Consider the following 9,879-nt stretch of genomic DNA (forward strand, 5'->3'; position numbering starts at 1 on the left):
CTCTTCACACAACTCTTGGCCTCCAAGGCATAAACTTTGGACTTATAACCGTCATATAAGTCCTCACAGCGCACCAAGCACGGAGAAAACTCAATCTCAGTGCTTCAAAATTCTCACACAAGATTCAAAAACTGTTTCTGTCATTTATCTGCCCAAGAACTTCATCAAATGGACCTCGCTGGGTCCAGTACTCTTCAGCACATGTATATCACTGCCGCCAGTGCTGATTTAAAAACAGTTTCTTGTCTCAATGCACCCAGTATTAACTTATCACATGGACTGCAGCCGATCCATCAATATCAACACAATTGTGTATCCCCATGTACACAACTTATTCTTCACTTGTATCACAGCACATCTAGTAATATTTTCACAATTACTTCAACATGGTAAACACTGATTTTCCTTTAAAATCAATTTACCATTAGAACTCAAGATCACAGCTGACTCAATTCTCTGAAATCCTGAGTCATTTAAACACCTTGCTCAACTCAAGGTGTCCTTTTCTCGGACTTCTTCGTCCGAACTCACTCTTTTTACCCCGGCCTCTCACCATTTGCTGCTTTCCTTTGTAGCCTGCTGCTTACTTGGCAGCCTCATCTGCTCTCTGGTTCCCTTGTGCCACCAATGTGGTTGGTTGAGAGTATCCTTTGCATTTTATGATACTGACCTCGTTTGGGTCATCCAGGACCTTTTCCAGTCCTCCCATTTCTTTCTTCTTTGAAATGTGAGCATTTGTTGCCGCTCTGAAGCCTGCTCTCTTCCATTGAGTGGGCTCCACGTGTGCTGCCCCAAATGCATGAGCTGAATCTGTGTATATCTTCGCTCTCTTTTCTTTAGCCAGTCTCAGGGCCCTGCTCAGTGCAATTTCTTCTGCTCTCTGAGCTGACTGTTGCCCCTTCAAGTCTCCAGGTCTCTCCGACTTTTCTTCAGCTTCAGCTTTCTTGGTGCAGTCATGTGGTTCTCCTGACTGCATCGGCTGGTTGATGCTCCACTGTGTCATATGGTACATCATTCAGGAGCTCCAGTTCCTCTTTGTTTATGGACAGAGTCTGTATCTGTCCCTCTAGTTTCTTATTTTCCTGTTGCAAATCTTGCAAAGACTTTAGGATGCTCTTTACATCCTCTTTCATCCAACCGGATATTCCTTGGCACATGATCATCCATTTGCAACACTCACTGTGGTTCTCTTTCAATGTTTTCATCTCTGCACTGGTCTTCCTGTTCACTTACTGGCCCAGTGTGTCTTCATTCAGCTGCTTCAGTTTCTGTTTTCACTCTAGGGGTGAAACACAATAGTCAACCCAGCAATGTCAATACTGGATTCACCTGAAGTATGCACCAAGCCCACCACAATTATCAGCTCAACAATGTTAATCTTGCATTCACCTCATGAATGCACCAAACCAGCCACTTTTGGTGTAAACACGCACAAAGCTTGAAAATCACTCCCTCTGTTCTCTCAGTCCTTTAATTCAGCTGCACACAGCTGTTCACTGAGAAAGAGGAAGTCAGCTCAGGCAGTCAAAAGACTGAGCAAATATAAACTCTCTGCTGGTTTTAAAATCAATAAAAACAAAACGTCAAGATCCACTATCTTCAATTCAACATCCAGTATCTCAACACTGTATGTTGTCACAGAGATCACCCACTGTTATTCAATTTTCATAGACCCAAAAGTAAGCATATTATTTCCTTAATCACAAGTGAAACCGTGTTTCACCCAGTAATACGTAATCAAACTTTAAAGTGAAACCAAAACTCTTCTTTTTCGAAACTGAAAAGAGGAAGTAACCAGCACCCAATTCTAACTGCGTAGGCTGTTACTCAACAGCTCACACACACAGAGACCCAGGGCAATTCTTCCTGGATCATTTATCAAGATTTCAAACCAACGCAGTCCGCACTGACTATTCTTCTGGACCTCAGCGGATCCACCAAACTTCAGACCATGCCGGATCTGTTAATATCAACAACGCTGTACACCCAGCTGATTCTACACTTCAGACCACGCCGGATCTGTTACTCCAGCACAATAAACACTGATTTTTCCTTCAAAGTCAGTTTACCAAGAGCCACAAAACCGTTTCTGACTCTATTTTCTGAAATTCTAAATCCTGTCTCATTCACTGCTGAAGTTCTAGTTCAATGAACACATGTGTCGCAGTTTAAATTTAAAAGAGGAAGTTGTTCACACCCAACAGCTGCAATGAATGTGTGTGTGTGTGTGTCTATTCGAACACAGATCGAACACAATCTTTCTCAAATCACACAAAATATAGCATCAAAAAGTCCTTTTCTGACTCCTATTGTCAGGCAATTCATCACCTGAAAATCATGGGATCCGACACTATTTCAAAACCTGGGTATCTGCCAGGGAGTGATACACGCAACATTCAGTGTCAAATCAGTCAACCTTGACGCCTGCACTGACTCAGAGTAGACTCAGAAATATTCACTCAATACTTCTCACAACCAGCAATGTTTCTTTACAGGACCACAGCAGATCCACTGACCTTTATCAACATTAACTCAGTAATGTCAACATTTATTCTTCTCAACATTACTTTCTCAGAAAACCTATCAAACACTTGGCTTCCTGAAATTCTGCCTCACATGAGAAAACCTTGCACAACCCAAGGTTTGTTTGTCGGACCTCTATGTCCAAGATTACTTTCTCTATGAAACAATAACTTTATACCAACATGATCCTCTGATCATAACCAATTTTAATACCGCGGTCCCAAGTCGTCGGCAGATGGTCAATCTGGAGTGACCGCAACCTTAGCGGGCTCTAAAGGACGTCTCCGATAGAGGGGGGGTCTCCACCCCTGAACTTTAAAGTTATTTCACCTTCAATCACCTTCAATATGTTAAGTTATTTCACCTTCAATATATTAACTTATTTCACCTTCAATATTCTAAAGACACCTTATTGTCTTTCTCACTTTTATCATAAGAACATCAAGCTTGACCTTTTCAACATCTTATGAAGCTTCAATTTCTCAACAATTACTCAAACAGACATCCATCAGTAATTTAGCTGAGTAAATTTAGAATATAATATTTCAATCAGCACATTTTGATTTAACAGGCTGTGCCTACCTTTTTTGTCAGGGCCCTGAACACTCAGCCGAACCACTGGGTCCCGTCTGCCTGTTTGACCACCTCTGGCCTCTGTTTTTCTCCACCAGAACCTCAGAACCAAGTCAATGGACTCAGATATCCGGGTCACGGCACCAAAACTGTCCCGATTCGAAATACTGAGATCCAAAACAAAATACCAAAGGCCCAGAAGGATGCAATCAAACGGAAGAGTTTATTGAATACACATGCGGGGAGGTACGAACTGCCAAACATCAGTTGTAGGACTCCACCCAAAAAGACACTTCAGATTGCTTTTGATTCATCAGGGTTGACGCCCCCTTATGCGTTTACAAAGATTGTGATATATCAGATACAGTAAATATTCATTTTCATAAGCTAAAATAGACATAGAAGTTCCTGTCTCTATCACATTTTCCATATAAGGCCACTCGCTGCATCCTCCAGATGGTCCTTGGGGATGGCAGTCATCTGGCCACCTCTTCTGTCACCTGTATCTGGGCAAACTCAACTGCAACAAGAAGCTGAATACATTCAGGCCTTCACTCCAGCCTGTTTCTTGATTAAATGTATTATATGTGTTTTGTAGGCGTGCATGCATTGAACCTTCCATAGCTCCAAGCCACTTACTCCATGTTTCGCCGGGACATTCACACCCAACGGAGCTTTCAACCTTCTGATTAATTGACTGAGCCACAACTCTTTAATAAGCACCAAATTGCAATGTGTATAGCATGATTACAGTTGCGCCTGCAATGAGAGATTATTATGTGATTATGATAACACCTGTAATACAGACTTTAATGTAATGTCAGCAGCTTCAATAACTGCTTCAATGAAGTGATTATTATATGGTTTAATGCAATGATCATGACTTTAATGCAAAGTTAATTAATGCAATGATAATGATAATAAGCATAATTAGCAGTAAGATATTTCCCTTATTCCACACTTGTAACCTATATCACCAATTATGTTATGAAAAATGACATATTAACTACTACAAAACACTGACCTTTGTGGGAATGCTTGGAGCAGACTAACATGTGAGCTGGAGTGTTCTGGGACGTTATATTTGGTCTTTGAATGGCTGCAATCCAGGCCATCTGTCGCCTGTTTGTTACTTTGGAAACATGGCTCGAACAATTTCTCTTCAACGACATAATCCGATAACAACCGATCTCTTTACCCGTCGGCTTCCCGTGGCTGTCATGCGACCGGCTATTGCAGTTAATAATACAACAGCTTCTTGCCATTTTTTGTGTTTCTTTTTATCGCTGTGTAACTGATTTCAATTGAAAGCCTGCGTGCGCTAGTACCTCTTACCACGAGTTCCCAGAACTCTTTGCGGTTTTACCCCTGAATGACGTCACATTTTCAATCTCTATAGAGAGAGAGAGAGAGTAGTGGAAGCCTACTGGGCAGGGGTGCCAAAGGGCTACCCCCGCCGCTCGTCCCCCCTTACGCTATAAAGGTGTGTGTGAGGAATGCTCCTCAGATCAGCCTTTAGAATAGGAGTTCATAGGATGATCTCCAGATGCGTCTGTATTTTATTTACTCCCAGCCAGGGGCGATTCTAGGATCAGAGCTTTGGGGGTGCTGAGCACCCAGAGAGCTGCCCAACCAGGCAAGGTAAACCTGTCTCTGTCAGTCCCTGCATCCTTAAATGTTGTTCAAAAAGCCAGGACAGTTTGCCACTTAATTTTACCCGTTAAAGTATGCTTGTAGGTAACATTCACAAAGGTATCATGGTTTGGCACTTAATTTTACCCATCAGAGTGTGTTTCTGGCTGTTATTGACAAAAGTAGGATGGTTCGCCACTGAATTTTAGCTGTTAAAGTATGCTTGTAGGTAACATTCACAAAGGTATCATGGTTTGGCACTTAATTTTACCCATCAGAGTGTGTTTCTGGCTGTTATTGACAAAAGTAGGATGGTTCGCCACTGAATTTTAGCTGTTAAAGTATGCTTGTAGCTCAGATTAACCATTTAAAACCGGTCGGAGCGGGCACGCTCCGTTTTGCGTAACTATTTTTAAATCCCAGTAGCACTGCAACCACGTAAGCTAGAGCAATAATTTTTTTTACATATGAAACCGGAGAAGTTGTACTTACATCTTATGCCATCAGCTTGTCCTAGGTCACGGTTTTCTTCCACATATAGCTTTGCAAAAACTGCATAAAAAGCGCTTGCAGCAACAAAAACATAATATTCCAGAAAGACGTTTTGCCGATCCGATCAGCTGTTCATAACACTTCCTACGTTGGAATAGACGTCAGTGCGAACTTTCGCATGTCCGCCATTACCTGCCCGAAACCGGAAGTGACGTCATTTTCGCGGAAATGTAGTTTTGTTTTACTATCAGGGCCTCAGAGCCTATACTGGTGTTTTTAAAAGTTATCTTTGACTTTATGACTTTCTGTGTCGTTTCTGGGATGCTTAGAACTCGAATTGCACTGCTGGAAATAGTTTATTTTGATGCATATGCTGCTTTTTTGCAAATTTGCACTATAATATTTATTTTCGTTTTTCCTGCAGTATATAAAAATTGGTGTATTTCAAAAGTAAAACTATGAAGACACTTCAAATAAATTTCCTGTGGTGGGAAACTAGTTTGTGCAACTTTTTTGTATTTACAGTTTTGAGGGATAAGCCTCTTAAATTTCTCTAACTAGAAATATATGTTAAAAAAACAAAAACGATTTTCAATTTTTTTGTAGTTTATTGCACTTTTTTGCACTTTATGTAATTACTATGCACTTAATGCATACATATTATTAAAATTTGGGCTATAATGGTTGTATTGATGTATATCAACTTGAAATGCTCCCAAAATTGGCACTACAGCATGTAAAAATATAATATAAGCTCTGGCGGACTTGGTTCTATGGTAGGTCTTAAAGGGTTAACAAAGGTAGGATGGTTTGGCGCATGTGCAGAAACAACGGGTAGGATGGTATGTCAGGTAGGATGGATTCCCAGAACACCGGCTCTTTGAAACGTGGCAGCAAAATGTTGAGGAAAAGCACAGATTTTTTTAAATGGACTAACAATGAGGTGGACTTGTTGCGGTGAGTAACACAAAAGTAAAAAGTTGCAAAAGTGATTGAGAGTTAAATAATTTCAAGAAATCTGGAGCATGTACAGACTGATATTAATCTTTAATAGGACTGTCAAAATTGAGAGCAAACAAAACAACTAACTCATAAGGTTAACATGCGTCATCGTTTTAGAAAGTTTTCGCTGTCCACACTGCAACGCAAATCCACCGTTTTCAGATGTACAGGGAGTGCAGAATCATTAGGCAAATGAGTATTTTGTCCACATCATCCTCTTCATGCATGTTGTCTTACTCCAAGGTGAATAGGCTCGAAAGCCTACTACCAATTAAGCATATTAGGTGATGTGCATCTCTGTAATGAGAAGGGGTGTGGTCTAATGACATCAACACCCTATATCAGGTGTGCATAATTATTAGGCAACTTCCTTTCCTTTGGCAAAATGGGTCAAAAGAAGGACTTGACAGGCTCAGAAAAGTCAAAAATAGTGAGATATCTTGCAGAGGGACGCAGCAGTCTTAAAATTGCAAAGCTTCTGAAGCGTGATCATCGAACAATCAAGCGTTTCATTCAAAATAGTTAACAGGGTCGCACGAAGCGTGTGGAAAACCCAAGGCGCAAAATAACTGCCCATGAACTGAGAAAAGTCAAGCGTGCAGCTGCCAAGATGCCACTTGCCACCAGTTTGGCCATATTTCAGAGCTGCAACATCACTGGAGTGCCCAAAAGCACAAGGTGTGCAATACTCAGAGACATGGCCAAGGTAAGAAAGGCTGAAAGACGACCACCACTGAACAAGACACACAAGCTGAAACGTCAAGACTGGGCCAAGAAATATCTCAAGACTGATTTTTCTAAGGTTTTATGGACTGATGAAATGAGAGTGAGTCTTGATGGGCCAGATGGATGGGCCCGTGGCTGGATTGGTAAAGGGCAGAGAGCTCCAGTCCGACTCAGACGCCAGCAAGGTGGAGGTGGAGTACTGGTTTGGGCTGGTATCATCAAAGGTGAGCTTGTGGGGCCTTTTCGGGTTGAGGATGGAGTCAAGCTCAACTCCCAGTCCTACTGCCAGTTTCTGGAAGACACCTTCTTCAAGCAGTGGTACATGAAGAAGTCTGCATCCTTCAAGAAAAACATGATTTTCATGCAGGACAATGCTCCATCACACGCGTCCAAGTACTCCACAGCGTGGCTGGCAAGAACGGGTATAAAAGAAGAAAAACTAATGACATGGCCTCCTTGTTCACCTGATCTGAACCCCATTGAGAACCTGTGGTCCATCATCAAATGTGAGATTTACAAGGAGGGAAAACAGTACACCTCTCTGAACAGTGTCTGGGAGGCTGTGGTTGCTGCTGCACGCAATGTTGATGGTGAACAGATCAAAACACTGACAGAATCCATGGATGGCAGGCTTTTGAGTGTCCTTGCAAAGAAAGGTGGCTATATTGGTCGCTGATTTGTTTTTGTTTTGTTTGTGAATGTCAGAAATGTATATTTGTGAATGTGGAGATGTTATATTGGTTTCACTGGTAAAAATAAATAATTGAAATGGGTATATATTTGTTTTTTGTTAAGTTGCCTAATAATTATGCACAGTAATAGTCACCTGCACACACAGATATCCCCCTAAAATAGCTCAAACTAAAAACAAACTAAAACTTACTTCCAAAAACATTCAGCTTTGATGTTAATGAGTTTTTTGGGTTCATTGAGAACATGGTTGTTGTTCAATAATAAAATTATTCCTCAAAAATACAACTTGCCTAATAATTCTGCACTCCCTGTATTTGTTTTCAAGAGCGTTTTCAAACCACTGCGCTTTCCATCAGCGAAAACGCCGTCTCAGTGTGGACCGGATGCCAAAATGAAGAGAAAACGGTGCATTTTCAAACAAAAACGCGTTAGTGTGGACATAGCCTCAGGCTACACTCACACTATTCAGCTGGTGTTTCCACTTCAATGTAGTCCACGTCTATTCCATTAAAATATGCTCTACAAGTGTCAGACCCATACTAAACACACTAATCTGGCTAAGTGTGTTTTGCTCTCCCACAAAACCATCTTCACCTGTGTCTTGTTAAGGTTCAGAATATTGAGGGGGAATTCAAAAATAACCACAGATCCAGCCTGGTGCAAATTAGACGGCATTTTAATGAACACATGTGTGAGTTCAACAACCCAATCAGTATTGAACTGCTTTACAATCGTCAGACCACGGTTTTATAGGGTTAAGATAGTACAGCCCCCTTTTCTGTTGCTAGGCAGAGTTAATATAGCATACGTCAACTCAAAACCACAATGACTTTTAACATAGTTTAAAACAGAACATCATCTTCGCGTCGAAGGCAGGTGCTTCCTGTCTCCATCCTCGAACGCTCGCCTCCGCTGTCGCTTATCTCTGGGACATCTGGTGTACTTCCTGGAACAGACTACCACGTACGCACCCAAACTTCTTACCTACTAAAGTGAATCTACTATGGTGTGTATGTATATGTCAGCTTCTGCTGCCCTCTGTTTCACCCTTCACCTTTCCACTAGACAGAAGGCCAGCACAACTGAAACTCTGTGTGTGTATGTCTCATCTGTCTGTGCGTGCACGCTGCATGTGTTCTCTGAACCTTAGTTGACCTCAACTTAGGCAACCAGGCTAAGGCCATCCTGTGTGTACTGATCTTGACTTATATGTAAAATATATAAAACAACTGTTTCAATCTAACACAACTACTCAAAGCTTAATCCGCCATAAATGCATAAAAACACCCTGCTCTTAACTTGCACTCACACTGCTTTCGGTTTCACTTCTGCAGAAGCCTGTCGCTGCAGCTCCGTTTCTCCCCCATTGAAGACTATGTGTAAGAATATAAAAACATTCAAAAGCCTTTACAATTATAGATTCAACTCAACAATTTGAAGTGGTTCTTACTGGACTTGTAATAAAGACTAATATAATACCAATACATTTGAACATCTGAAGGCATCTGAATGCAACCTCACTATTAATAATGAAATGGTAATGATGATTATACTAATAGCAGCAAATAATAGCAGTAAAACATTTCTCCTCTTGACAGTCTCTTTCTTCTCTCTGTACTAAAACTAGAACCTCTGTTGTAATTTAACACTCAGTGTCTTCCGTGTTGGGTGATTCTCTGCGTTCTTCCTCCTCTTCTTGCTTCAATCTCAGGGGTAGACTGCCCTGAGATGTTTTTCCACAGACTAGGGGATTATTCTGCCCCTGCAGTTGAGATTTGAGACGGACAGATCCGATATTACGTATTGGTCCGATACTCACCTAAATTACTCGATCGGTTATCGAAAAGAAATTCAAAATTTAATCCGATCTTTTAAATATCACAAAAGCACTTCACAAAAACTTGCGACATAGCGTAACCCAGCTCATAACCTTAGCACGTCGGAGCAGCATGCGTCACGTGATAGAGCGGCTGTGGCGTAAGAGAGCTGTCGGTGTTCTGGTGGAGCATTTGGAGCATCGCTACGAAACCAGCATTTCATCTCCGAGAAAGCTGTCCCAGAGAAATCAAGAAAGCATTCCCACACTAAGCTTAACAACCGATATATGGAGCGACTGCCTCTTCTTCTCTCCCCCTCCCTCTCCTGTTGCTACTTCAATCATGAAACTGATCAATGATCAGCTGATTGGCCATTCCGTCGTAGTCTTGGATCCTGGACCCGACCTCACGCATGCAAAAT

At 41.5% G+C, this 9,879-nt stretch overlaps 1 long non-coding RNA gene across 1 annotated transcript; it reads right to left on the reverse strand.

The window, feature by feature from the left end:
* Nucleotides 1-238: 238 nt before the first annotated feature.
* On the reverse strand, nucleotides 239-4,050 carry LOC112843855 (uncharacterized). Its single transcript, XR_003216388.1, has 2 exons — nucleotides 2,888-4,050; nucleotides 239-2,853 (listed from the first exon to the last, which is right to left on the reverse strand). It is a non-coding gene; the product is annotated as an uncharacterized LOC112843855 (long non-coding RNA).
* Between the last annotated feature and the right edge of the window lie 5,829 nt (nucleotides 4,051-9,879).

Source organism: Oreochromis niloticus, linkage group LG3 (genome assembly GCF_001858045.2).
Source record: "Oreochromis niloticus isolate F11D_XX linkage group LG3, O_niloticus_UMD_NMBU, whole genome shotgun sequence".
Classification (NCBI taxonomy): domain Eukaryota; kingdom Metazoa; phylum Chordata; class Actinopteri; order Cichliformes; family Cichlidae; genus Oreochromis; species Oreochromis niloticus.